We start from the raw sequence: 6742 nt of genomic DNA, 5'->3' as shown, positions 1-6742 counted from the left end.
AAAGTTTATATTGGAATATATCTAGAATCTCGATTAAGTTTTATACGACGTTAAGAGAGCAGGAGTAACGGTTTTAGAAGAAAAGTTATAATTCTATATAGTAGGTATTAAAGTGGTTAGATATATCTGCGATCGCGAAGAAAGACATCCTAATACTGCGAAGATCGAAAAGATTATGAAATGGTTAATACCACGGAATACTACGGAGTTAAAGAGATTTTTAGGTATTTATATCTACTATCGGATCTAGATTAAAGGTTTTGCATATAAGGTTGCTATTTTTTATCGTTTATTAAAGAAAGGTACTAAATAATAATGGACATAAGTAGAAGATAATACTATAAACGTATTAAAGATTACGTTAACTACCGCGTCTGCACTGGTGAGCATTGACTATGAGGATAATATAGGATTAATTATTCTTGCTTTCGATGCCAATTTACTAGATTAAGAAGCAGTGCTGATGTAGTGTGAACGTAGTTCTCGAAAACGTAGACATTCTGTACGTTATGAGAGTAGTTTGTGGACAAAAGTAGAGGCTAAATATAACGCGGAAAAAAGAGAATACTATGCTTTACTAAAGGCATTAAAGAAGTTTAAGTCCTAGCTATACGGTGTGATCTTTTTAGTTGAAACTAATGCAGTAACTCTCGCTACTTAATTAAACCGCTCGGTAACTAATCTACCTAGTGCCTTAGTAACGTAGTGGCTTACTTAGATTCGGCTATTTAATTTCGAAGTTAGATATATTCCTAAGATTAAGAATATAATAGTAGACGCTCTATCTAGACGGCCGGGAACTATAAGTGAGACTGCTAAAGTAGAAAGAGAAGAAGACATCGATAAATAAGTGACCGCGTAACTCTCCACGGTGCGAGTTAGCCCGATAGTTCTAGATGAAACTTAAGGCTTACTTCTATACGGAAAATACCGAGTTTTAGGACTAATAATAGACTCTATCATTAAGATGTAATACGTACGGGTCTACTCTATTCGGTTAGAATCCGGAATGTCTCAGTAAAGCACTGCCGAAGAGGAGAAATAGTAGATATCGTTACGGAAGGAAGAATATTCTAAGGAATCATAGCAAATTACGCACTATCTTTAAATCTTTCGACGACCCACCGGGATGAATAACGATGACTTTAAAAGAATGAAGCGAGAAGCACTGAAATGCTTTATGCGAAACGATCACTTGTTCCGAAGACCTGACACTATAAGACCTACGCGGCGAGTGGTGGATAAGGAAGAAATAAAGCAACGGATTTTGAAAGAACTATATAATGGAAGTGGGTATAAAGAAGTTAAGGTCACTTATCGACGTATTACGGATCGATATCATTAGGATGATATGTATACGATGGTGAAAGAATACAAAAAGACGTATATAGAATGTTAGTTCCGAGACTCGCGGAGAATTAAAGAGAAGATGAAGCCCACTCACGTTAATAAAAGATGAGAGACTATTTATATAGATATAACGCCGATGCCAAAATTACGAAGAAAAGCTTACCTAGTGAAGACTAGAAGTGCCTTCTCCGAATAGATGGAAGCGCGCGGGCTGGCTAAGAATAATAGTATATTAGTGATAAAATTTCTCTAAGAAGATCTAATCTATCGCTATGAAATATTTAGAAAGCTAGTCGTTAATGGAGGGCCTAAAAACAAGGACTTAATAATTACTTTAATGAATAAATATAATATTAAAAGAGTGATCATTTCTACATATCATTCTTAGGTAAATAGCTAAGTGAAAGTGGGTCATCGAGCTACTACGGACGCTCTTGTAAAGACGTATAAGAGGCCGGACTATAAAGACTGAATAAACTATTTATATACTGTGTTATAGGCGGATCGAATAACTATTAAAGCTAGCACGGGCTTTACTCCATACGAATTAAAGTATCTCGATCGGCCGAAACTACTTATTGAACTGGATGTTATTACTTAGGAACTAATGCTATGAGAAGAGACCTATATCACTAGAGAACTTATAGGAATACGAGCGCGCGCACTTAAGAGACGTGAAGAGAATCTAGAAGAGGCGCGAGAACGTTTAAGGCGACAACGTAAGCGAGGTAAGGAGTATTTCGATAAACGCCATTGAATCCAAATAGAGAAGTTGAAAGAAGGAATACTAGTTTTGGTTTATAATACGTTTAATTTAATGAATATATTAAGCTCTAAGAAGCTCTCCTTCCGGTGAATGAGTCCGTATCGAGTTTTGTAGGTAAATCCGACCCACAACAACTATATCTTATATAAATTAGATAGTGCGAAGCTTCATGGAATCTTTACTACTAATCGACTAAAGCGTTTCTATCCGCGTAATCCGGATCGATTCGAGTCAGCAAAGTTAAGTGATGCGGTGATAAGAGTAGTAATTACCGAAGGGAATAATAGCAGCGATTCTATAAACGAGATTGAAGAAGAGCGGGGTGAATATATCGATGATCGAAATAGTTCCGGGAAATTAAGTAGTGAAGTCGTTGAAACTCGGGCTAGACGCCTGCCTCGAAGGGCTCCGGCTGCTCGTATAACCCCGCTAATCTAGGCATTAGGCGGAGCTAGAGAGGGCAATTAAGAACGGCTTCGAACTAACTTTATCATTGAGCTTTCCCTTTCTCCTAGAAGAATTAGTAGAGAAAGAGGTTTCCGAGGGTCCCGCGGACTGAGACGTGGACGAAGAGAATAATCTAAAAAGGACTCGCTAAGTAAATAGAGGCGGCTTTACTTATGTGAGATAGAAAGGGAGGCGAGCTCTCTATGGCTGTTCTTACATTCGCTTACCTTTCATTGAGTTTATTATTAGAGTTTTAGTTGATTGAGTTGTTATTTAGAGTAGATTTAACATTTACGGTTAGTGCTGCTATGATAAAGGGGACGGTATAGTAACACCGGTAACTCTATTATAGTTTCTCTTATGTTTTAATTTATTTGGTTTAATTTCTATAGGGTGAGCATTATTAACTGTTTGCGCTCGCTCATTTACTTCTAGAATGGCTCTTAAGATATATAGATGAGTAGTGAATAGAATGAAGGTAAGAATTATAGAGGAAATAGCTTATGGTATTTTAGTAGCCTTTAGTATAAATTAGTTTATCTAATTATATATTAAATCTAAAAATAGTTCCGCTAAGAGGCTAATAAGCTAGCGTAAACTTAAAAAGATACTTAGTGGTAGCCTTGCGGTCCGTACGTTACGGCGAAGTATAGATGTTACGGCGCGTAAATCGGGATTCACAGTATGAATGAATACGATGACAGAATACAGTAACAGCAGCGATATAGAGTGATTTATTTACGGGAACTATAGATAAGCGAGCTAATTAATTAATTAAAGAGAAGGAAGTACTATCTAGACTATAAATAATACTAAAGGCGAGTGAGGAGTCGAGCGAATGAATGCTAAGACGTCGTCACCGCGATCACCGAAGTATTCCTCACTTAGTTCGTAGATAGCACTTTATAAGTGAAAGAATAGATAAGAAGGAACTGAAATCGACGTAAATATATAGCAGTGACGTTAGTATGTGACGAAGTTCGTCACTCAACGAGTAGTGAGGTTAACAGACGGCTAAGTTAGCTCTCGACTATTTCTACTATCTCTTCCCTCTCGTCTTTGCTCTATTCCGTTAAGCAATCACTTAATTCTCTTCGTTCCTAACGAATATTTAAAGAATATCTTCATTAACCTCGAAAAACAACGCTGCACTATTTTTACAGCTTCATTTGGTGTATTTTTCATTAAGAAAACCGAGCTTTAATTATTTACAAACAGTTTTAAGCAATATAAGTAATTAAGACACTCCGCGAAGATCTCGTCGCGTATAAGGGCTTGCGCCTAATTCTACACTAATAACACCGCAATGGCAAGTTCCGCAAACGCCTTAGTATATTACTCCGTTACTAGATCCGTTCACACCAACGCCCTTAAATTAGCAGTAGTAAGTGACGATTCGGAGATAAGGCACCATTGAGATTAGCCCATGGGTAACCTAAGCTCCCTTGTAAAGACCCAATGTAATGGTCGGAACGCAACTTATTTATGGTTTTAGAGGCATTGCTCTTGGTACGGCTACAGCATTAAATGTTTAGATGTCGCATCCTCGTCATTTCTCGATTCAAAAATCACCACGGGAAATACTAGTATTATACCGCAAAGAAGGAATCAACGTGACCGAATGGGTTAAATAAGCCATCTAAATAGTCGAAAGAATATAATAGTTAAGTGAAAAGTTCGTACTAGAAATCGCTAATTACATTAAAGGCGATTCAGAATTAGAGGTAGTATTTAAAAATAAAGTGATTAAGGATGAGAAGGCCAAAAGATTTTAAGTATTAATTAAAGAAGCGGTTAATAACCGAAATAAATATAACGAAATTAAGAGAAGATTTATTAAAGGTGTTAATTATACTAGAAGCTAGAATATAGCCCTATTTCTAAAGAATACGAGCGGTAGAGATACGGTTAGTCGAAAGTTTAGGCAATGAATAACCGAAGAATTTTAGGAAGGTATCGTGATATAGTGGTTAGGCAATATAGCGTATATACTAAAGGAGCTTTAGTGTGTAAGAATGGCGCTTAAGCTGCGGGACGAGACACCCATGAATGTGTTGCGTCGAATTGATCATCAAATGATGAAACGGCTGGCCGGTCTCACGGGTGTAAAGTTTTCTCAGTCAGCACCGTAACGAATCGATATCTTTACGGCATAGTCGAATCCAGACGATTTTAGAAACGCTATGAATAATTATAGGCATTCATAAGTTATAGCTACGCGTTTAGAATATTATCTTCAGTTAAAGAATGAGTTATATTAGCTAAATGGTGTAGAGTCACCAAATATATATAATTTAATTTTCACCGAGGGTCTCCTAGGGGTACCGATTAGCCAAATTAGTTAGGTCGAATAGAATCTCATTATGGGAAAGAAACTAACTATAAAACCGTCTACTAAGAAATCTATAGAGAAGAGATCTAGTAAGATATCAGCGAAAGGCGAGACCGGGGATTAGTCAAAGAACTTCTAAGAATAAGCGATAAAATCTCCGTCTTTACCGACCGTACTTAAGAAATAGTCGGAAGAAGAGTAGAGATATTGGAAGCGAAATATTCTAGATTACTTTAAGAATAAATCTATGATGGAAAAGCTCACTAAAATTAAAGAAAGAGAAGTCGTAATTAAGGAAGCGGCTGAAAAGTAATTAAAAATTCGAAACGAATATATCAAAATAGTAATTCAGTCTAGAAAGAGACCGCGGTTAATACCGTCAGTTCTAAGAATATCTTCAGAGATAGAAGTGAGAGCTCCTAAGCGAATATACTTCTCGTTCACCGAATAAGCGTTCACGGAAGCTAAAGAAACCATTACCAATAGTAAATATCTCCGTGAAGAGTTTTAAGAGTTATCTTCGCCCTTTAATATGAGACTATATGAACAAAATTTATTAAGAAATCCTTCTAATATAGAAAGACTAGTATAAGAGATTATTATAGACTGGTCTAAGAGAGTTAGGTACAATATCGGTAAAGGCACTTTGACGAAGCGGTAAGCGAATAGAGTAGTTTAGTACGGATTTAAAGCTATTATACGAGCATTCTAAAGATTAATCGAAGCATTGCCGACTGATATTAGTTCGAGGTAATCTCTTCAGTGTTACGCTACCCTCGAAGCAATTCGAATTATAGAAAGAGTGGAGGCTAAAAAAGGTACGTTAGAAATTCAGCGAATTCGAGACGCTTTAAAGAAATTTAAAGAGCATAGTCGCGGAGTAAAGAAACCTCTTCGCGGCGAAAATTACTACTTAGGAGAATATATAATTAATAAGAAAGAATTAAAATATCTTTTACTTAGTGCGGATTATAACGGTTAGTTATCTATAGATTACGTTATTAGAGGCATCGCGGTCTACCGAAAGCACTAAGTGGAAGACGGATGAAATGTGATCTACTTATATAACGTTCGAGGAATATTTACGTTTACAATCTAGCCGCGATCGTAGCGATAAGATAAGTTTATATGGAAGAAGCTAATTCCCTATTGAGAGATTAACCATTAGTGGTTAGTATACGTCGATCCCGATTCTCGAATCGTTTACGCTATGAATTCGATTAGGAAGCGCACGGTAAAAGACTCAATGATTTCGATCATTTTAGAGTATCTCAACTCTTAAGTTCGAGTAAAGCTCGAAGACGGTAGACAGTTTATATTTTAGAATGTTAATGTTAATAAACAACTAAATGACTATGATTACGGAATGTTTATTATCTTTTGGGCCAGAGCTCTTATAGAAAACGGTATTGAAGCTGTTAAAGAAGTCAAAATCGACACTTCTCATCGAGTTCAACTCATTCAGAATATTCATTAAGCTATTATCAGGGATGAAAAGATGCCATTATTATGGCCGTCTCGCGCAGAAACCAGTGGGTGGCAGCTATTAAAGCCTATTATAATGGTCACTCTAGATGAAAGTGTTGTTAATCTCATTAACTAAGAGAATACGAACTAGATATTGTAGGCTTATATCGATCTATATAGCGAAGAGAGAATAGATTTAGAATATAATAGTAATGACCCTTGGGATAAAACCCCAACGCTAAGAGTGAATCCTCTCTTTTCTCGCGTTGCTTAGTTAGTTAAGGGAGGATTCTAAGAGCGAACTCTAGAGCCACCGAGCAATATTAGTATGGAAATAGGCTCGACCTTAAGATAGAGTGGTTATTAAAGCGGAATGTTAA

The sequence above is a fragment of the Cladophialophora psammophila genome (assembly GCF_000585535.1).
Source record: "Cladophialophora psammophila CBS 110553 chromosome Unknown aczJe-supercont1.18, whole genome shotgun sequence".
In the NCBI taxonomy this organism is placed as follows: Eukaryota; Fungi; Ascomycota; class Eurotiomycetes; order Chaetothyriales; family Herpotrichiellaceae; genus Cladophialophora; species Cladophialophora psammophila.
The sequence above is the reverse complement of the archived record's forward strand: the minus strand, read 5'-3'. Positions refer to the sequence as shown.